The sequence below is a fragment of the Ixodes scapularis genome, unplaced genomic scaffold, assembly GCF_016920785.2.
Source record: "Ixodes scapularis isolate PalLabHiFi unplaced genomic scaffold, ASM1692078v2 PGA_scaffold5__190_contigs__length_132052651, whole genome shotgun sequence".
NCBI lineage: Eukaryota > Metazoa > Arthropoda > Arachnida > Ixodida > Ixodidae > Ixodes > Ixodes scapularis.
Genome location: NW_024609880.1, coordinates 28,883,378 through 28,907,210, shown reverse-complemented (window position 1 = coordinate 28,907,210; position 23,833 = coordinate 28,883,378). Strand labels below are relative to the sequence as shown.

The 23,833-nt window shown below is 46.2% G+C and overlaps 1 pseudogene; it reads right to left on the bottom strand.

Annotated features, from left to right (window-relative positions):
- Positions 1-10,761: 10,761 nt before the first annotated feature.
- Positions 10,762-21,044, bottom strand: LOC120843256 (annotated as a pseudogene).
- Positions 21,045-23,833: the final 2,789 nt, after the last annotated feature.

Here is a 23,833-nt window from a genome sequence, read left to right as displayed (position 1 = left end):
CCCTTCTCGTGGCTGAAGACATTGCTCGCTCAATCGTCAAGCACGAAGTGCGCGTACGTTGAGGTGAATACGCACGCGTACGGTTTCTTCACGAGGTGCGAATGGGGCCAATGCGTGGTGCTGCCGGACTTCTAACCGGGAGCGCATGTATCGGTAGCAAACGTTCCGACATATAGTCGGCAGGATGTATTACCATTACTACGAACAAAAGAGTTCGTTCAGTAGCTCAACAATGAAGAAAAAAAAAAGTTCAGTTGCTCAAAAGGAATGTTTGAAAAAAAAAAATGGTACGCCCTCACTAGGGATTGAACCCCTGCCCGCTGCGTGTGAAACGGAGGTCTCGTCCGTTTCACACGCAGCGGGCAGGGGTTCAATCCCTAGTGGGGGCGTACCATTTTTTTTTTCAAACATTTTGAAATGTTCACGTTTCTTTTTTCTTTTCTTTTTTTTTTTTTACAATTATTACTGAAAAAAAAATTGTTATGGACGATACGTCGCTGAACTAACTGGTATGGGATTCCATTTTTGACATCACTGCCGCACAATGCCACTTTCAGATGTGAGGAAGCTCTTCCCGCAACATCTTGGGAGTATTCTTTTCGGAGCTGATCACGGGAATTTCCCACGGGCACTCACTACTAATTGCCAACACTTAAATGAACAAAACAACTCATCTTGAAGTGCAGAGCAGCGAGCGGAACAAACATAACTGCAAAGGAATCGCACGGCGAACGAATCCCGAACGCATTTCCTCTGCTGCACCCGGAAAAAAATATATATATATTCGCGACTCCAGCGACCTATAGGGGGCGCCCCCACCAAACAAACATGGCGGCTGAGTCCAGGTCGCGGCGGCTCGGCCGGGCCGCCTGAACAGGTGGCGCGTTCAATTTAACAGATTTTCTTTAGTTTAATGCCCAATATTATAGGTATTTGAACTGAGACGGTTAAGTGTAGCCGGTGCAGATAAACTTGCAAAGCATAGTTTTGTTTTACCGGTGTTTTTTTGTTCTTTTGTGTCAAACTTTCGTTTCGGAGATTTCGTTCAAAACCGAAACTATGGGCTTTGGAGAGACGGTAATACACTAATCAGTTTTGACCATCTAAGGAAAGCGGCGATGACTATAGAATTGTTCCACAGAGAGTAACTTTTCAGCTAACTCGCATGCCTCGACCATGCGACTTATCTGTCCGCAAAATCGAGCTTTTGTGCGTATCCGCGTTTACGAAACAGCTCCAGTCGTCTGCTCGGCCAACAACACATGCTGCAGGAAAATTACGAAAATTAAGCAACCGCTTCTTGAGCCAAGGACCATGTTAAACCGCCGGCGCCCCACTAAGCAGCTGATACTCGTATTTCAATTCAGGTTTTAATAGCAATCGAGAAGTCATTTTGACGAGCGGGTTATGTATTATATTACGTACTATTGGGGGGGGGGGGGGGGGGTCCCACTAAAGCGATATTAGTATATCCTTCGGGTTGAAATATGAGCTTAGTTGACTAGCTATTAGGTGAGCTGCTGAATAAAAGTATATTTGACAGACGGAGACATACTACTTAAACTTAGCCAAATGGTTCTATAGCCGGCAGCACGGGGACAAACTGAAGAGAGTCTTCATTGAAGATCCGCGCAGAACCTCTCTGCATTGAACGGAGAAAATTAGTATTTTTTTGTGGCCGGTCAACCTGACCAATGTAGACGTATATTGCAGCTGGCTTCGACGTCCTCGTAACATAAATATTAGAGGCGCGATAGGTCAAAATGCCTTGACAGCATCTAACGTTGCGAGACTTGTCTCCCACCTTTTGAAAACAGATAATTTTCTACATTCATCATTTGCAGTGAGCAAGTTTTCCTGAATCAAGTAATTGCGAAATCAGCCCAACTCCTTCAGTGTGGTCCAGAGGCTTTTTCGGCGAAAAGCAGCCAAGATGAATAGCCAACGCACCGACCTGCGTGGGTTGCTCAAACTTGAAGCTAACCGAACACAACGAAACTCAAGAAAAGCAGCTATCGAACCTTCCCATTCACTTGACTGCAACATTGATGTTCCCTCCAGTATCAATTACCAAGCAGTCGTCACTTTGAATGTGATTCGAGACAGACAAGAAATCAAAAAGTTTTTCCGTGATTCCTCTCCATCCAAGAAATCGAAAGCACGCGACCGTGTGCTGTGGAGTAAACGGGCTTTCAAACACGTAATAGAAGAAAAAAATCTACTGAGGCTTCACCACACTAATGATCACTCAGGCAAACTTAAGAAATATTCGGACCTTCGTCAAATTACATCGTTCGCCACCGCGCCGACAACACGTCTCCGCGAAAGCCACCAGAGACGCGGAGGGGCGCGGAGCGACCTGGACCGGCTGGTTCCCGGTTTTCCCGCTTGGCGGCGTCCGTTCTGCTGGAGTCGCGAATATTGCACGGTCGGGTGTAGCCACGTGACTTCCGACACTCACTCTCTCCTCTCCACATCTCCGCGCGGTGCGTGGGTTTCGGTTGTAGTTTAAAGCAGTTGCGTTTTTTGGCTTTATTAAGAAAATACGTGGCTCTGTAGCAAAATATTAATTGGTAGTATTCCGACACCATAATAAATCGCCTTACAAAAAAATGAAGAAAAAAAAACAAATTTGGGGGGGGGGGGGGGGTGTCAGTGTCCCTTTAATAAAAATAATAATACTTATTCCGGCTCGAGATAGCGGCGACGCCGCAGAAAGGCCGCTGACCCATACCGTAGAGGTCTGAGACGCGGCACAACACAAGGTTGAACAGAGTCATGAATTTGTACAGACGACAATAACGGGAGGGTGTGAAAATCTCTGAAGATGAATACAAACAGAAAAGGGGGGGGGGGGGGTGGATAGGAACCGTAGAGGGCTGTGGGAACACACTTGAGGCCTGCCGGAAGAGAGCCCTAATGTCCTCCGGGTAAGCGGGAATGTCTACAGTCAGCTTAGGGGGCAGAGAGTACCAGCTCCTGGCTGAGCGCATCAAACAGGACTCGAGGTGGCGTAACGTACACTGTTAGCAAAAATAACACGCCCAGACGTGTAAACCGTTGTCCCATAGCGGACACGTCAAAACGTGTTCGTTTTACACGCAGCTATCTGTGTTTTTCGTCTACACATGAGGTGCTGTGTAAACTTCACACGCTACACCGTGTCTGCCTTCAGCAAAACACGTTTCGAGCGTGTTCCTTATGAAACATGGCGGCCAGCGGCCGAGAACAGGCGAGAGACGAACCCAGCGAGCCGCGCGCCTTTCACCCGAATTGAAAGCACACAGGGCGCGTTAGTTCTCGTTCGATGTCTTTTATACACAGTGAAGTCTTCAAGCGGCGGACGTACCTACGTGCAAAGGTACGTACTGTACGTGCGTCGTCGGCGGTCGGCGGCGTCGGTAGCTTCAACGAGCCGCTGGACAAAAAAACGAATGCCGAACTCACATGGATAAATAACTTGAGCAAACTATTTAAAATCGGGCGGTAACTTGCGCCACCTATCGAGATTTCTAGCAGCCTGTATTTAAAAAAAAGACGGGTCTGTTAACACTGCGAACGACCACGACTAGAGAGCAACCCTACATACAACGCAGGCAAACCAGTACCACATCCTACACATCACCGACATGTACACAAACACAACAAAGACACTACGCCCGACACTTCCTACTCAGTATTCATTTCTCCCCGCGGCGCATATAAGCTTGACATGTGCGGGTGAGCTCTTTGGTCGCTGACCATTACAGATCTATAGAAGAATACACAAAACACGGCGCAATGGACAGCCGCGTGTTAGAACTGTTTGCATTTAAGAAGTATGGAGGCAAAATCTATAATGTTAGTCCGTTGCAATAAATAACGATACGTTAACAATAAATCTTAAACCGGTCATGAAAAAGTTCAAATTTTTGTTATTTTCTTGCTTGACCAGTGTTATGAGCATTCCGACTAGCTTGAATCAGATAGCAAAACAAATTATTGGGATTTTGTCATTATGTATACAATAATAAATGAAAATGATCCGTCCGCAAAGCATTTTTTTATTTATTTTTGAGAAGGACATCCGCCCAACACTTCACTTCCGCTAGTTGCAGTACGGGAGCAGACGCCTTCACTTTAGGGGCGTTTTGAGGCAGTTTGTTGTCGTATGTTGTGTCGGTGTCGAGTGGAGCGGTGGGGCTCGGGAGTTTGTGACCGGTGTTATTCGTAAACACTAGTGTGAGGCGCTGATGCGTCTTCTTTTTCATACTGAAACCACCCCGAACTTTGAAGATACACGGGCCCGTAGCACTGCATTATGCTGAATCGCGAGCTCCTTCTCTGTTGACGTCGCTTTCCTGGTACCACTCGTGGATACTGCAAGTGTTTAAACATTGTGCGCCGTCTCGCCTACATCTCCGGTGACGTACTCGACCTGTTGAAACTTATTGCTTCCGTCATTTTGGAGTACGTAAGGCAGTTATCTCGTTGGTGTGGTTTCGGTTATAAAAGCAAGGCAAAACGCTCGTAGTTCCCGCCCTCAGTACACGTTGGACATCTTCCACACTTTGACACCGGATAACTGGATGAACGAGGATTTACATTCACTTCCGAGGTTACTCTCGTTGCTTCCTCACCGTTGAGCGGTAGGATGAGCTGGCGACAAGCCGCGGATGAAAGGCTTGAGCATCGACAGCCCAAGCTCACTCGGTGCCGATGCGGGCGACGCGGGTTTCTGTCAACCGGGAGGCCAGCACAAACCGTTACCGTTCCAGCTCTTCGTCATGACACGGTGTTGCAGAGAGCAGGATAAAATACAGCTACAGGGATCACCGAAGCAAACGCACTGCTATCGTAAATCTTGGCTTCTGATTGCGCCTTTGTAGTACATCCTTTTATTCGTTTTGCTGGAGAGACGCAAACGACGGGCATAACAAAATCGCTTACATATTCGGCATACCTCACAAAAACATTTACCCCGTCACCTTGGGAAAAGCGCGAAACACGGCGTCCGCACCGTCCTAAGCTTCCCGTTTTTTAACTGCTTTAGAGCAGTTTGTACCTGCTAGTAGATATGCCTACTGAAACTGAAACAGGGCAGTAAAAGAGAGAAAGAGACAAAGTTGGGAAAGCTTGCTCGCTCTCCAATTTCTCAACTCTCAAGTGATTGTACCATAATAAATGCACCAACGCCTCTTCCCAAAATAAAGAAAAAGCACTACGTTCACTACGTAAAAAATTGTCTCAGTACATGCATCTGTGGGCAGGTAGGAAACCTTGCCCTAATTTATTCACGCCGCATGATTGGCGCAACAAACTCGTTGCAGGACCGAATCATCTACTCGAGCGGTGTACGTCGCAGTGCAAACGCAGTCCAACACGAAGCATAAAAACGGCAGATTTAAGACAACAATCTGGAGTCCATTATTCAATTAAAACGACGTAATTTTGTTGAAAACGCCCGCTGCTTCTTACTCACAGTATGTGTCGGGATATCTTCACAGTTTGAAACGGAACGAAGGAAGATTTACTTTTAAAACCGCTCGCTGCGTCCTCCCGGACCAGCTGGACCGGACCAGCTGACGACGACGGGACTGTACCCGTTGAACCTCCACCCCGCAACAAACAATTTGCGCTCCGTGCTAAAAGCGCGGTTCAAACAGACCCGGAATACAAAACACCGCACCACACACGACGAACGTTTGAGCTCTTTTTCGCATCGCCCTGTTGCACCAAACCAGAACGAGATCGCCGAAGTCAACGCCGCGCTGTCGTGAACCTTGGCTTGTGGTTGCGCAATCGTGGACCCTGTGACTCCCTTCGCTTTCAAAGCACACACGATGATTACGAATGGTACTTTCCGTCTTCCGGGAACATCACAGGGGCACTTCTCCGGTCACGTCTTCACTATGTGCTCGCAAACTGCTAAGCTCTATGCGAAGCTTCTCGCGTCCCGTCAAACCAAAACAATAGCGGCGCCATGCGTACTTGCCATACTTGCCAGATTTTCTCCGGTCTAACAAAAACAACGAAAGCCAATCGGCTCTTGCTTCCAGCGCACATCGGCGTTGCGCTTGCGCCGTGGCCAGATCGCTTGCAGTTGAAGCAAAAACGAAACCAAGTACAATGTCACGTGTTCACATCGAGGACACGCTTTTTATATTTATTTTAACTGTTTGGAACGAATAATTAGACCCATGACTTTATTTGTGGTGTGTAAGAAACTATTATTAAGACCAGTAAGCTAAATACCTCGTTTTTAAATACAAACATAGGCGACATGAGGGAAGCCGCATTGCCATCGACCAGAAAATGGCGGCGAGCACGGTAAGAAGCGCGGGTTACGCCAACGTCCTGCGACATGGCGCAATTGCTTTTGGTGCATATTTGTCTCCGAGACATGTTTCTTTCCGCGGCATTTGTCTCGACGGTCCTTTCTAGGTGTGTCCCCAAGCATTCCGGTGCTTCGACAGCCGGCAATGCCGCGGTCGTCGCCGGGGGCGATGCGTGTTATCGAGGTCGGCTACACGGTTATGCGTGTATGACCGAACCAAAACACGTTTTTTACAACCTCGCATGATTTCTGAACGAATTATCCGTTACTGATCGTGTAAAATTATGGTAATTTGTGTAAATAGCGTGTTTTTCACCCCAAATACTCGCCAAATACACGGGACTTGCTAACAGTGTACGTGCCAGGAGAGGCTGCATCCTTCCGGTGCGAGTATTGGAGCAAGGAGCGTCTGAGGTCTTCATTGAGGTGCCCATCGTTCACTTGCCCTGCCAGGTGACTATTGTTTGTTTATTTATTTATCTTTTATTTACATGAATACCCTCAGCGCCGTTAAGCATTATGCAGGGGGTACAGGAAACCTTATGCAATAACAATACATATTCATACGATGGATAAACGGAACAACAATAAAACATACAATATTAATCGTGGATATAGAATTGTAGTTTATCATAAAGGAGATCATTGTCAGTAATAGTGCATTCCACCCTCTAATGGTCTGAATAAAAAATGAAAATAAAAAACAGTCAGTATTGTAACGAAATTCCTCGGCTTTTTTAGAATGATCCCGTTTTGCAGATGCGTAGTGTGGTTCAAAAATGTAAAGACTTCTTTCAATACAAGTCCGTCTGTAATATATGCTGTGAAAGAATTTCAATCTCAAGCACTTTCTACGCTCTTTGAGTGAATCCCAACCTAAACAGTTTTTCATTTTTTTACAACTTGCATAAGGGTTGTAGTCACCTGGAATGTACCGTAATGCCTGGTTTTGAACCCGTCCCGTTTTTGTTCAAGGTAACTTTGTGGCGGATCCCAGATGACACAAACATATTCTAAAATTGGTCGAATGAAAAGAAATATAATGTTTGTTTGGCACTTCGAGGCGTATTTTTAAAATTCCTGCGAACAAAAAAACACTTTACTAGCCTTAGCGACAGTGTTATCCACGTGATCATTCCACTTCAAAATTGAAGACAAATAAGCTCCCAGGTACTTTTAATGTTTTACACGGTCAAGTATCACATTTTTCAGCTTGTATTCGGTCGGGGAAGATGTACTGAGATAAAAACACATGTGTTTACACTTGGAGATAGTTAAGCTCATTTCCCAACGGTCACACCCGCCTTCAAGCACATTGAAATAGTTTTGAAGCACACTGCCGTCCACGCCATTTTCAATAATCCTATATACTATGCAGTCGTCCGCGAATAACTTAATATGAGACTGTATGTTCTCCCAAATAATGTTAATGAATTTAAGAAGTAGCAAGGTCTCCAACACGCTTCCCTGTGGTACTCCGGAGGTCACAATTAATGGTGAAGATATTTTACCATTAAGTACCACACTTTGCTCGCGATCGGAAAGATCGCGAGCAAAGTGTGGTACTGACGAAATCGTCAGCACCGAGTGTGGTGCTGACGATTTTCTCGTTGATGCCCAGAGATAAAAGTTTGTTTAACAATAGATGATGTGGCACGGTGTCAAAACGCTTTGTGGAAGTCCAAGAATACACAATCAACACTCTCTATGTTGTCTATGATACTTGAAACGAAATGGGTAAAATCTGCAAGCTGTGTAGCACATGAATAACCTCGACGAAAGCCGTGCTGGCAGAAAGAAAAGAAGTGACCAGAGTATAGGAAACTATATATTGAACTATATAAAATGTGTTCAAATATCTTGGAAGCAATGCACGAGAGTGAAACCGGGCGGTAATTTTCAACTAGATTTTTCGACCCAGACCTAAAAATTGGAGTTACATTTGCTATTTTCCAGTCAGTCGGAACTAAACCAGTGTTTAATGAGTTTGTAGAACTTACTTGAAGGTACTGCGCTATTTCTTCTCTACAGTCGTGAAAATTACGGGTGAAATTTCGTCTGGTCAGTACGTTTTTGACGTGTCAATGTCTGGTAATAAGGCCTTAAAGGGGCCCTGCAATGACCTTTTTACTAATTTTTTATTTGCACCGAACCTGAGCGCACTGAACGTAGTAACTTACTGAAACTTTTCTTTTCTCGAAATTCCCTTTATTTTAGAAGTTATAGGCAAATTAAAATTACAAAAACAAGCAAAAAATAACCTCCCTCATGACGTCCTTGGTTGCTTGAGAGTGGCCGTGAACTAGAGGAAGGGTAGTGGGCTCATCGAGCGCTCACGGCTGCCGCACTCCGAGTCGACGGCGCGAGAGGGCGCCATTGAAGCGTGTTCGGGATAGGATGTATGCAGCGGGCAGCCAGAGCGGCTCTCATCGCATTTGCTGCGCGATTAAAGGCTAATTCGGCATGACACTTCATTGGCCAGAAACGACAGCAAACACGGGGTAAATATCAGTTTAGAATGGGAGTTACTTTGCGCTGCCACACCGCGAAATGGCCAAAACGCAACACAAAGCTTCCCGCCGAAGGCCTTCGGAACGCTCGGAGCCGGTCGGATGCTCCTGCCCAAAACGACCGCAGCGCCGTCGCGTACATCCGGGATCTTTCCGTGTCGGCGCCTGATCCCACTACTCTTTTCTAGTATGCGCCGCCTTTTCCACCGCTTGGTGGCGGGTATGTCGACGGGTCATTTCTTGTTTCCGTACTTTGTGAACTGCATTCGTTTCTTTTTTGATCAAAAATACTGAACAAAAACTACTTTTATAAATAATTGAAACGGTTCGCGCCACTTATATTGTGTATTTCGACTAAAAAAAAGCTTTTAGGGGCTCTGACCAGTAGTAAGCCGAGGACCAAAGACGTCAGATTTTGCGCGCTTTTGGTACCGTGGGTCGCCCTGGTCGGTGGAGGAGGTTCCCGCGTCGTCCGGTTAAAATATGACGCACTGATATTTAGTTACTCTCTCCGTGCCTGCTGGCTTGCCCGAACCCCAAGAGACGTGGAAACCGCAAAAAAGGTGGACGCTTAAATATGATTGCAGGGCCCCTTTAATACCATCTACTGCGATGTTCACTTCGGCCGTAACCCCCCCCCCCCCCCCTGTGGTCCGGTCTGACAAAGGACGGACATAGTTAGGTGCAGGAAGCGAAGAAAAGGACTTAAAATATTAATTGAAATATGCTGCCTTTGCCAAGTTACTGTCTATTAACTTGCTAATTTGCAACAAACCAGGAACAGAGGAATCTTTTTTTTCATTTACTTTCACAAACTTCCAGAACTCTTAAGGATCATTCTTGAGTTTATCTAAAAGAGAGTCATAAAAGGTCCTTTTGTTTTCTTTTATATTTCTTTTGAGGTCTCTGGATATTTCTTCGAGCTTTTGCCTAGCACTATCAGACGGATTTGTACGATACTTCTTAAAAGCTCGACGTTTGCGCTTTATTTGTTTTCGAATTGGAAGAGTAATCCATGGTTTATGTCTCTTATTTCCCTTATAAATTCTGAATGGTATGTAAGAGCTCACGAGTACCTGAATCTTTTCTTTGAGAACGTCCCACAAATGTTCAACATCACTCTTCACGCTCAAGTTTAAAAAGTGAGTAAAATAAACTGAAAGTTCATGAGAAATATTTTCGAAGCCACCTTTCTCGTACAGTATCATTTTTCCTGTCAGCATTGCCGTCTTATAACTCTTATTAATAAATCACAAATAACGGCACTGTGGTCGCCAATACCAGGGATTACAGTGACATTAGACATAAGGCTTGGGTTATTGGTCAATAACAAATTTAAAATTGAATTTTTTCTTGTTGGTGAGGGAGCAAATTGTTGTTAGGAGAAAACGAGATAATAAGGTCGTTAAAACCCTTATACAAACTAGAGTTATCGTTGCAAAAGAATGTACTCGTCCAATCGACGTTAGGAAGATTAAAGTCGCCTCTTATAATAACAGAGCTATCAGGAATCGAAGATAGTACATGGGTAAGCTTATCTATGTCGTTTATGGTTGGGGGACGATAGAAGGTGCCCAAGACTAGAGTGCCCCCTTTGGATAGTTGAACTCGACACTAAATGGACTCTGTGTTATTGTGAAGTAGAAGAAGCTGCCTGCTTGTCCATCCTGCGTCTATTAATAAAAACACCTCTCCGCGGTGTGCGTGTTGATCTTTACGGCAGAAAGGGAAGCCACCAGGAAATACTTCACTGTCCAGCACGGATTCATCGAGCCATGACTCAGTGCTCATGATAATACTTGGCTTTATTGATTCTACAAGGCAAAAGAAATCATCTACTTTATTTTGAAGGCTACGACAGTTTAGCAACAATACAGTGGAAAGAACGTCCGACGATGTTGATGGACTTTGAACATTTGTGGTCAAAGGGCTGCGTCATTGTTGTGGCCTTATACTTCTCTTTCTACAGACAGAGACTGCCCCCTTTCGCTCAGCGTCCCCGATAAGCACGTCACCGTTGACAACTAGCTTATCATATGAAAGATGCACTTTGTTGCTCTTATCTTGCCGTATTTGCTTAGAGTCGTTCCAGAGGTTACGTCTTTTTTCGCGAAGTGAATTACTGAAATCTTCGGATACACTAAAGTCGGTGTTCTTTAACTTAAATCCAGAGTGTAAAATATCTTCCTTTCTGTCCAAAGACATAAAGCTTCCTTTAACTGGTCTTTTGAAACCATCTTTAAAGTAACCAATTCTGTGCGCCCTCTGAATCGTAGTAGGATTGATTTTCATGCTTTCATTACAAACTTGTACCACATGGTTCTTTGATTTCTCCCAGGATTCATTGCGCTTTCCATCGGGTACGCCGTAAAACACATGATTACACCGGCGGCTGTGGTTTTCGAGGTCATCGATATGCTCCTCTATCCTTTTGTTTTGATCTTCAAAATCCCCAACACGCTTTTCAAAGTGGTCATTACATTTAATTAAGTTGTCAAGCTTTTATTTTCTGTTCAAATCCTTCTTGTTTACTCTCTATGTTAGAAAGTTTAATCATAACTAATTATAATCGAGAAACATACTCACCTTGATGTGCTTTTTCAAGTTGGAACTAGACGTCTTTGATGCGCGAAGCAGCTTAATTTTTGGCATGCACAGTAGGCATTGAAACTGTAAATTATCTGAATCCGTCTCCTTTAGCTGATACATCTCCTTCAGTCCTGGCCATGGCGACGGGGTCTCGTTATTCATGTCCATCTTGTAGGAAGCATTACGCATCAGCCAGCATGGAGATTCGAACGAATGATCTTTTATTGCGCGCGCTCCGCGCTCGTGCTCAAAACGCGGCACCGCTGGGAGACGTGGCGCCATCTATCGCTAGTTACTACATCTCTTTTCTTTGGAAAAGTCAGCGTAGAGCGTCACCATCAACATGGTTGGGGTATCGTTGTGGTGGCCTTCTTTTCCTTGTTCCTCTTCGCGGCCGCGGTCCCGGGTGAGGCTGACTCTGGTTAAAGTCACTGGGACTCTGTTCCGTGCAGGCTGTGTCTTTCCCCGTGGAGGTCAGCTCTCGTCGAGAATCCGTCGCCGTTCGTAAGTGTTCACGGGTTCTTCGGTGGACCCGACCCCCTGGGGTTAAAATGTCGTAGGACCTCGGCACTGGATGTCCCACGACTATGGCAGGTGACCATGTGCGCCGCAGGGTGTTGTAGACGGTGACTGTAGAACCCGTGTCAATGTCTGGCAGTGTTCTTGAGCTTCTATCGTAGTTCGCCTTCTGTTGCCGCCTTATTTCTGTGAGACGACGTGTGACAGCCTTGGGTGGCACAACAGCCGGCAGGTAATGTTCCGATCGCGCAGGTAACAGTGTTCTTGTGTGTCGGCTCATCAGTCTCTGTACTGGCGATTGGAGGACATCGTCTCATGGAGTGTTGCGCCACTCAAGGAGGGAGCGGTAAAACTCCTCAGTGTTGGCACTCTTTCGCAAGAGTTGTTTGGCCTGTCTCACGGCTCGTTCAGCCATGCCATTTGATCGAGCGTGGTAAGGGCTTGACGTAACTTGTTCTATCTTCAGGTTTTCCAAGAACTGCTTGAACTCCTGGCTGCCAAATGGTGGGCCATTGTCGCTTATAAGTTTCAACGGCAGTTCATGTGTTGCGAATACCTTAAGGCAGAACTCTTTGACTTTGGAAGCTGTGGTACTTTTCATTTCTTCTACCTCAAAATAAAATGAGTAAAAATCCACCAGGATTATGTAGTCTTTTCCTTCATGAGTGAAGAAATCGGTCCCGACCAACTGCCAAGGAAGCGTTGGCAGTGCGTGGCTGAGGAGTGGCATCTTGGCGTTTCTTGATTTGTACTTCTCGCATTTGCTGCATTTGTCATGTTCGCGGTCAATGTCAGCGTTGATTCCGGGCCAGAACAAAATTTCTCGGGCTCTTCTCTTCATTTTGTCTTTGCCCGCGTGTGCCGTGTGGAGCAAGTTGAGAATCTTGGATCTGATGGCCGTTGGAATTATTATCTTGTTTGACCGCAGCACAAGGCCGTCTTCCTCGTGGATCTCCTCTCTGTAGGACCAGAATGGCCTTCCGAGTTGAGGAACTTGCTCTTTCTGCTCGGGCCATGACGTCTGTGCATACTCGCGCAGTAGACGCATCTGGACATCGGCTGCAGTTGCGTCTCTTATTTCATTTAGCCGATCTTGTGTGACAGATATGTGCTCCAGTGAGTTGACTTGAAATTTCTCTTCTTCTTCTTGCATTGTTTCCTTCGTGGGAAACCGTGACAGTGCGTCCGCTAACTGCAAGTCTTTTCCAGGTATGAATTTTACTTCCAATGAGTATCTTTGGAGAGCCATCTTCATCCGCTGCAGTCTCATCGGGCACTGATGCAACGGTTTCATGAAAATAGCCTGTAACGGCCTGTGGTCGGATTCTACTGTAACGTTTGGTTGGCCGAATATGTAATGGTGGAACTTGCTGCAACCATGAACAATGGCCAGCATCTCTTTCTCAATCTGCGCATATTTCATTTGTGCGGCTGTCAAAGATCTCGATGAGTACGCTATTGGTCTTCTGTCCTGGGTGATAACGGCCCCTACTCCGTATTGGCTTGCGTCGACTGACAGCGTAATCGGCTTTTCTGCAGTGTAGTAAGCCAGCACTGGTGCCTTCGTCAAAGCGTCTCGCAGGTCTTCGAAACTTCTTTGTTGATCTACCGTCCATACCCATGCAATCTCTTTTTTCAGCAGTTCTCGTAGTGGTGCCGCACGCTCTGAAAGTCGTGGTATGAAGCTCGACAAGTAGGTGATCATTCCGAGAAATGTTCGAAGTTCCTTGCGATCTTTCGGTTCATTGACCTCCAGTATGGCTTTGATTCTCTCTTGGTCAACAGCAACTCCATCTCCAGTCAGCACTTGTCCGAGGTAGCGGACTTCTGTCTTTGCGAATTGGATCTTCTTTGGGTTAAGTCGTAGATTCACTTCACGGCAGCGTTGGAGCAAGTGTCGCAGATTCTCGTCATGTTCCTGGCGAGTCTTTCCCCACACCAATACGTCGTCCATCACGACTGCTGTTCCGGTGAGTCCATCTAGTACTTCGTTCATTACACGCTGAAAAACTTCAGGTGCTGTGCTTATTCCGAAGGGCATTCTCTTAAACCTGTACCTTCCATACGGAGTACTCATGGTGCACAACTTTGAACTCTCTTCATCAAGTTCGATCTGCCAGAATCCCGAGGATGCGTCTAGCGCAGAGAACACTTTCGCTCCCGCGATTCGAACGGCAATGTCGTCCATTGTCGTCATCGGGTAGTGTTCTCTCCTCAGGGCTCGATTCAAGTCAACTGGGTCCATGCAGATGCGCACTTTGTCCTTCTTTGCGACAACTACCATGAAACTGGCCCATTCTGTCGGTTCTTTTACTTTTGTCAGAACTTCCTGGTTCTCCATTCTTTGAAGTTCGCACTTGACCATTTCTTGCAGTGCCACAGGCACCTTCCTGGCTGGGCGAACGACGCCTTGTGAACCTGGCTTCACCTTCATGTTGTACACAAATCCCTTGACCTTTCCCAGTCCGCTGAAAACGTCTGCGTATGGTCCGGCAGGGTCACAAAGATTTGTATCTGCTGCATTTGTGTCTTCGTGTTCTCTTGACACAGAAGCCAGACGCTTGATCATTCCAAGTTTTTCACTCAGTTCTCCTCCCAACGTCACCGGTACCTCTTCCTTGACCACAAACAACTCCTCCTGGACAGCTCTGGCTCCATTCGACACTGTCAGTGTTGTTCTTCCACATGCTTTTTTCTTGTGGCCAAAAAACGATGATAGTGTGGTATCGCACTTCTGGACTTTTTTGTTTGATATTAGACGGATCAGTCTTTCTGGGATGACTGAGCAATTAGCCCCGGTGTCGAGCTTGCAGCGTACGCTATCTTTTTCTATTGTGACTGTCTCGCTCCATCGGTCTTCTTTCTCTATCTTATCTACGGTTAAATGGCACAGCAGATAATCTTCATCGCTGTCGTCCGTATCCTCGCGCTCTACTTGTCGTACTTTGGGATCAAATTTTCGTCCTTTTTTCGACTGGCGTTGGTGACGGCTGTCTGGTGTGTGGGTCTCGCTCTTGCAGCATTTTGCAAAGTGGCCTAGCTCGCCACAACTAAGGCACTGTTTTCCAGTAGCTGGGCACGTGCTTGCGCGATGAACAAAGCCGCAACGGTGGCACGTGGCTTGGTCTGATCTTCTAAGCACCTTTACTGTCAGTGGGTCCTCGTGTCGCTCGTCCTTTGCGTGGATTTCGTTGAACTGTTCTTCAGTTCGTTCCCTTGTTCGGCATATCTCCAGGACTTTGTCAAAGGTAGGATTGTCGTTAATCAGTTTCTGCTGCAACTGTCGGTCTTTAGTTCCGAGTATTATTCGGCTTCTTAGCATACGTTCTTCGACGTCGCCGTACTCGCAGTTGCGTACAAGCACCCTCAGTTCCGTCAACCACTCATCAAACTTCTCACCTTCCTTTTGGTCTCTTTTCCCAAAGATGAATTCGTGGTACGTGAGGTTGATCGCTGGCTTCATGTGCGCCGCGAACTTATTCTTCAGGACCTCGAGTTTCTCTCTGTCTTCCTCGTTATCGAATGTGAAGGTAGTGTAAATTCGCCTACCTTCTTCTCCGATGCAGACGAGAAGTGTTGCTGCTTGCACTTTGTCAGGTTGGTCCATCAGGTGCGTTGCTACCGCAAACAGCTCGAATTCCATTAGCCACTTCTTCCATGCGTTCCAGGGTTCGCTTGCCATGTCTAGCGGTTTCGGCGGCGGTAGTAGGCTTGTCATGGTGGTCGCCGTTCGCTCACTTTGGCGTTCTTCGCGGTCGCCACCTTCTCCGGGCCTACTGTCCAGCGTCGTTTCGTTTCTTTGAACCGCTACGAACTAATTTGGCTTAAATCGCTGCCACCATGTAGGAAGCATTACGCATCAGCCAGCATGGAGATTCGAACGAATGATCTTTTATTGCGCGCGCTCCGCGCTCGTGCTCAAAACGCGGCACCGCTGGGAGACGTGGCGCCATCTATCGCTAGTTACTACACATCTCACACGCAGAATGAGTTGGAGATGGTAGTCAATCAGCTTTTATAAACTACAGCATGCGAACGGGGGCTGCTGGAACACAACCAGCCAACCAACACCCATCACCTTTACGCCGGTTTTAGTAACAGTCCGGTTCATACTTTTACCAGACTCATTTTTGAAAACCGGAGACGACGGACGAAGAAGGGGACAACACACAAAACGTCTCAGGGACTGATTTACTTCAATATGTGGAACAGGACACCGGTTACCAGCACACTGGTTATAGACCCATCAGAGAAAAAAGCGCTACCTGTCGTACGCAACAGCAACTAGTGGCAGCCGCCATACTGCAGGATAGTGCGCGCCGCTGCATACGCTGCGTTGGCCGTAGACCAAGGCCGTAGACGCTAGTCAATTCCTGCCCACGATGCCAACGTACTGCTGCGTACCCCTCTGTAAGCAGAGTGGGTATCTGGACAAGTCTGGCATTAAGGTACGGATTCGTAAATGTACTCGTTATCAGTTGACGGCGGCGTAGCCGCGCAAACGTGTCCCTGCTGAAGTGCAAAAACGAAACACGAACCGTTCATACGCTACGCTCCTTGGGTGTTTGAGTCAGGTGTTTTTAATCTCACTTTGTTGCGTTTAAAGGTAGAGTTTTCAAGTTTCAGCTAGTTTGAAGAAATCAAAGCGTTGAAGAAATCAAAGCGTTGAAGATATCAGAGCGTCAAATACAAATATAATGTTGCTCGTGGTATCGCTTGTGGACGTGACAGCTTCGCAAGCGCCTAGCTTCAGGTATGCACGAGCTCGCGGTGCTTCAAACTTGCGCGTGTAAATTATACGCCTCGCAAGTGGGCTCATTTTCGTCTTCTGCGCATGAGAGAGGAAGTAGCGGTGACGTCAGAACGCCAAGCCCTGATTGGCTGATCGCGACCCCCTATCTCAGCGTCGTCTGCTCCTTTGCAACGTCGTCTGCTCGCAACATCGTCTGTGTCTGTCTTACCTTTCCTGCTACTTTACAAGCGAGCTCGACTTCGTCTTTCAGAGAGGGCAGACGAAATAACTCGAGCGGTACGTTGTTTTTGTCTAACAACTAGCAGACGCGCATCAAGGAGGGAACTCAAAGGTGGCGAGGTGTCCTGAGGCGCCGAGGTTTGTTTACTAAGAACCGAGAGGTGATCGCGTTAGTGTCCGCAAGTTCCCTCCCAAATACTTTTTCTCTCCTTTCGTGCGGCGAGACCCCTCATTCTTTAACGGCGTCGGCGAGTTGGCGCAGTCAACGTCGTCTGCTTTACGTCTGCTAGTCAAAGCGATGGCTGATTACCTTTCCTCCGTCTGTCGGAGATTCACCGCTTTTTCACCGGCGAGAGTCACCGTTGCCTCGGGAAACAAGGAGATAACAAGAGGAAGAAATTGACCTCTTAATCTAAAATTGAGGTCAGCGATCAAAGTATAATACGGGAAGGGTTCACAAGTGTCGCGCGGGCATGTTCCATTCAGCACACCAGCCGGTCGTGGGCAGACGGTCGCCGAGTCGCGGAGTGCCTGCTAGGCCTAACTGCCGAAGCTCGCTTGGTCGCGTTCGGTGGAATCGTGGCCGTTGGAGCTTTTCCTGGGCGTTTGTGGATCCAGCGTTCTTGTTCGTCGTGGTCTGTTTCAAGTACTTTTTTCTTGCTGCTTGAAGTCGGGACGCGTGAGAAGCACACGTAGAAAAATAAACATCCGTGGGTCGTCGCGACCGCCACGCTGTCGGCCACGCGAGCTTCGGAGCTGTCGTAGGATTTCGTCGTAACCTGCGCAAAACTTAGGAAAATTCCGTTTCGTGAATAGGAATTTGTTCTTAAGTTCTGTCTTACGCACATTTTTGGCGTAAGATCGTTTTGTGAATCTGGCCTTCCGAAAGTCGCAGGAAAGGTAAGACAGACGCGGACGACGTTGCGAGCAGACGACGTTGCAAAGGAGCAGACGACGCTCAGATAGGGGGTCGCGATCACCCAATCAGGGCTCGGCGTTCTGACGTCACCGCTACCCCCTGCGCAAGAAGCAGACGAACTTGCCCTCCGCATATGTTAGGTACGCATGAAGCCATACGACCTGACGCTTTAACCTGCCTGTAGCGCAGACATCTGTGCAGCGCGTGCTTTATGCAAAGCAACATGCACGCGCTTGCAACTTCTGCTTCACTGCAAAATTTGTTGCTCTACAATTCAACTCTAAAATCCCCCTCAAGAAAAAGGGACTCGACTTATCAAGTAGGAACTTGCGTCGAATACGTCCTTTACTGGTTGAATTTGCGCATTGAAATTTTAAGTCTTAATTCCAAGTAGAAAAGAATAAAAACAATATGCCCCCAAAAGGTCCGTTTTTTTTTTTTTTTTTTTAGTTTGTTTTGTACTTGAAGTGGAGGTTTAGATTTTTATTGAGTAAATGGCACAAGTAAAGTATGTATTTGAGACAACCTTCAACTTGATACTCAGTTGCTGATTTCTGACGGGCCATTAATTGTAGCTTTGTAGCTTTAATTTTTAGACATTCAAAAATAAGTGGCTCAATGTGTCAAGTTGAAACTTACCTCAAATACATATTTTACTAGTCCCATTGACACATTTCCACACCCTACCATGCGCAAGTAAAGATGGTGTTTCATGCTCGCGTGACCACTCTCTTTATTAAAGGCTGAATCGCATCTGAGCGATTTGACGAGTGACGAGTCGAGCGACGGCACAAGCGGCGAAAGTGGGCTACGAGCGACGAAAATGTTTCACTCTCACTTGTCGCGTTGCTTGGTTGGGGATTTCTAGAAAACGACGCACATCGCCTTGATCGCTCGCTCGTCGCTTTAATGCGGTGTGCTCCATCGCTCGACAGTCCGAGCGACAGCGAAGCGGGACCCCTGCGCCTGTTTCGTCGCACATCCGGAGAGTACTGGCGACCTCTAACTACAGCCCGTAAATTATAACCGGTTCCTATCATTTTCTGATGCATATTAACACATGTTTGATGTTGTAACTACAAAAATCTTAGTAATTACTTTTTTCTTGAGTAGTTGGTCTTTATGGAGGCGGCGACCACGAACCCCTCAACGAGGAAGTTGTGACTTCTGTCGAATTGTCGTTGCGAGTCCGATCGGTTCTTGAAGAAGCGATATACCTCATCACCTTTAACGGCTGGGAGCTGGGAAAGGTTGTTTATCCAACCCGTGATCGGGAAAACGCTATTTGCAGCCACACAGAGGCGAAGGGATCGACGAAACAAGAACGCTACAGTCAAAATAACTATGCCGGCCGCAACGGAGTCCTTCCCAATGGCGCCGGCCGCCCAATGTTGTTGGACTCGTTCAGCGGATTTTCGCTGTTGCCAGATTTTTTGAAAGGGGCCTATATTCACTTGTTGCTTCTTACCAGCAGTAACTCTTAGTTTTTCTGCGAGAAAAAAAAAAAAAAAGATTTTGTGTTTGTACGTTTTTTTTTTTTCAGGTTTAATACTTTTTAATTTTTTTATTATGACCTTAGGGAAGTAAAGACTAGTGTGCCTCCATGTGCGCTTCGCATAGGGTGATGCCAACTGCCTGTTTCCTTTCCCACACCCTCGTCCATCGCCATTTTGTTCCTCATTCTTTCCCCGTGCGCCGGAAAGTGGCCTTTGTGTCCATCGGCCCTCCCATCCGAAGGGGGAAATGCTAATCCTCCCTCCGTGGGTTCCACAACGCTGCTCCGAACTTGTGAGATAACGTGCTTGTTTCCGGGAGGGTTATAAGCCCACGGATTATCGCACATGAAGGCTCCCTAGTTCGTTCAAGCCTTGTAAGTGACGACACTGTGAAAAAAATAAAAAAAAAAATAAAAGGAGGACGAACGGACTTAGCTTGTAGCCGAAAGTTTTTTCCCCTTCAAGAAGCGAGACAGTGTCGCCTTTTAAGTCTCTTTTAGTCAAAAAGGTTCCTTTTTTTTAAGTCTACTGTGACGGATGCTGGTTTCGTTCAGCGATAAGCTGGTGCAGGATTTTGAGATGGATGGATAAGTGGAAACGACCGTTTTAGGAAATCGAAGTTTCAGAAATCTTAGCAGCAAGATACGGCATTCCCTGGGCATTGTGTGCTCGAGCAGAGAAGCCAAACCCTCCATTGAGCTTAGTGACTTAAATTTAGTTCCCCTAACGTCTCCAGTTTTATGCACAAGATTGCTATTCTAAACGTTAGATCACGCGTCGTGACCTTTTCCCAAATGCCTAATGTATTTCACCAGTTTTGGACAAAAGTAACGAGTAACGAAATTTGACAGCCGATACCGTAAAAAAGTAACGAAAATACTTTACTCGTTAGTAATTCAGAATACTAACGAGTACGTTACTGCGTTAGCGAAAAATGTAACGCGTTACCAGTAACGTCGTTACTAGTAACGCGTTACCTCCAACACTGCTCAGAAGCCAGAGACATCACGTACGCCTCCGAGGCCGGAGCCCGCGCGTAGTGAAACACACCAACGCACCAGCAACCGTGTGGGAAGACCACCTGAAAGATTAGGAGTCGCAACTAAGTGAGGGAAAAGTGTAATGTACCGGCCGGGTGGCCAGGATATAGCGTGAGCGGACTCACGCTCTTTCAAGAGCACGGGACTGGTGCACGGTTTTCGGGGCCACGAGACGGGCATTCCAGGCGCCATTAAAGTAACGTCCGGACTACAGTGTTGTCCGGACGCTTGTCTGCACCGAGCTTGAGTCCTTGCCTGGGATACATAACAGGAAGCTTACAGGAATGGCGAAAGACCAGAGTCCCTTTCAGGATATTCTCCAGTCCTTTTCTACTGAGTGGGACAATTCAAAACCACCTAAAAATGTGGGTGCTACAAAGAGCACTGCTGAAGATATGAGGAGCTCTTTTTGTGTCAATGAACATTTTGACGGGTTCTGATAAGGTTGAAGAAGCGATTAGGCAATACGAGACGTCTAACTCTATCATGAATGATGCGGACATGGACTTGACAAATCCTTCTTGTTTAATCTCTATGTTAGAAAGCTTAATCGTAGCATTGGCCATACTGACTGTTAACCCTTCGAGCATAGTTTCCATTTTGGTCATCTGTTCAGCTTTCGTCATGGGGCCTGGGTTCAGCTCGACGTCACCCGACAGTTGTAGCAACAAAACTCCAACCATCGAAAATGGTTTTAAGGGAATCGCACAATTTGTCCTCTCTATTGTTTTAAACGCTGCATGCGTAAAACCTTTTTATTTTTGGAATCCCAATTATTCGTAAATTACGCATAGGAACTTGTTCGTGGCCGCTAACTCTTGCAAATTCTAGAGACTTGAATTCTGGTCTCAAAACAAGAGAGGTATCCGCGTGCCTTTATTTTTTGCTAATTTTGTAATTCTCAAAATTTGGGGGCTCGCGAAGGGTTTTTTAGAAGGAGGTGCAGTCACTTCGGAAAAAGAATGGCTCGAGCTTCGTACGTAGCACCCAGAACCTTTAGTAAGCTCTTAAGCTCTTAACCTTAGATGCAGTCTTGTACACGTTACTAAAAAAAAGTAATCGATTACAATTACTATTACTCTTGGCTAAAAAGTATTCGATTAGATTACTTGATTACTCGACGGCAAAAGTAATTGGACATTACTTAAAAAAGTAATCGTTACTTTTCCGATTACTTTATTGTGTGAAGACACATCTTTAGCGCTCATAACAATGAACTACTTCCAACCTATATTTCACATTTGCACAAGTATTGAAGAAGAAAAACTGGCTCCCTCTTCGTGGTCGTTGCACCCTCACAATGCGGATACAAGCATAGAATTCGTTTGAAGACGTTTGATGATTTGGGCGTTCGCCAGTATGTGTGTGTGTGTGGGGGGGGGGGGGGGGGGAGCGGAGGGGATTCTAGATCTTGTTAAGCTTGAGCAAGTGTTGTCGCTCAAAGTTTGCGTCGCTCATTTTATTATTCACATGTGGATGAGCTCGCATGTTATACAAAGAGCAACAGCTCCAGGATTTGAAGCGGATCATGTGTAGTATCATTAGCGGAAGAAATCGCCCCGACCACTGCTCAACTCAAAACATTGCTTCTCACAAAGACCACGTAGGAGAAATGGGGAAATATTTCAACTGCCTTTGTTATATTTTGCATCCGCTTTAGGCATTCTTCGGTTCTGGTTCTCCTACGGGCCGCGAGTAGGTACCCTAAGCAGGATTTTTTATTTATTTTTTTTATTTCTGTGTGTGTGCGTGAGGGGGCTAGTTTGAACGAAGGACTCACAAAGCTACATTCTGCTTCCTCAAACTTTGCCCTGAATGGCCTTTGTCACTCACTGGTGCTTCCCACTCCCAGTCACAGCTCAAAAAAAAACAAACAAAAAAAACGGATATTCCACAGAAACTGTACATAGAAAGAGATTGACCTCGTTTCCTTCCGCAAAAATCTTTCGTCTTTCCGTTCGAAAAAAAGAAAAAAAGCAAATTTTATTTTTTTCGTTTCATAAAGAAAAAGGCGTGTGCCGAGGGGGGGGGGGGGGGGGGGGGCGTGGGCAACTTGTAACGGTTACAAGTAATTTTATTACTTCAAAAAGTAATCAGATTACTCTTCTGATTACTGCCTAATAAAAGTAATCAACTTATTACAAAATTACTCCAAAAAGTAATCGATTACAAGTAATTTGATTACTTGTAATGCGTACGGAACAAGTCTGCTTAGATGTAATCATGCAGTTTTCATGTAGCGTGATTTGCCGTTGAAAATTTGTTTTTCAAGCAAAGTGGCACGAAACCTTCGTCACGCGGAGGGTAAGCAAAATGCATGGAGTATAAACAAGCACTTGATTAGGATCGATACTCCCTGTTTCTACTTTGGTAGATTGACCAGTTGCCATCAGCACTATTTACCGCGTACTTCCGACCGAACTTCAGGTTCGTCCGACGCACACACGTGCAATGAACGAGTCACTTCCGCTGCAGCCAATGCCTCCCTTAATTTGTCGTAGTGTAGGGGGTCTCATAGGAGTGACAATCCTACAACGCTTCGAAAGTCAGACTCTTACGCAGTAATAAGTTCGTGGAAGTCGCATCCTCTCTAAAAACACCCAAGTCGGAGGACCAAGGCTAAGGACGATCACACTGCCCAGCAGCGAGCGAGTATCAACGAGCAGGCTTTGCGCGTACTCTACCTCGGGCCACTTGTTACACTTATGTAAACAGTTTTCCTTTTCCACTTACATTGGCTGTCATGCATCATAAGTTTGAAGTTTTCGGCGGGGAAATATTTAGAGCCAACCATCGCGTGAATCGAAGGTTTCAACGCAGATATTAACTTCGAGAGCTACTCCTTCTTCAGCACTACGGCCGCTGGATATCGGTGAAAACCGACCCTCACCTCAGTGCAATAGGTATTGCATGCACTGACGCAATGAACAGCGTCGTACGATTTTCCGTTAATATTGCTTTGACAATGATAGCCTACGAGGAAATAAACGCAATATTCTGCAGGAATTCTCGGCCATGACCGCAGGCAGCCCATGGGGCAGCCATCTTCCTATCTCCACATTGCTGACGATGGTTACAATGGTTACAATGTGCAGCGCATACATGGTTACAATGCAGCGCATTATCTTCTTGAGGGTAAACCATCTGAAACCTACACGCTCATAACAATATATTTAACCGGCAGCTGCTTCCTGCCGACCAGGTAAGTCTCGCTTGAGCTGGGTATTCGAAGGGAAAGACCCATGCCTCCACAGGGGGCATATCTGGTTCACGCAGACATACAGGGTGTTTTTGTTTTATTCTTTACAGAACTTTACATATTTTACAAAAGAGGGATGTGGCAGATTTGTGAATGCCGTATTTCGTTATATCTGTAGAGCTCGGTGGACAATAAATGGGTCAATAACCGTTGCAATGTTTAATAATTAACCAAAATCTGTTAGTTAACCTGTTTATTAACGGCTTAATTGGC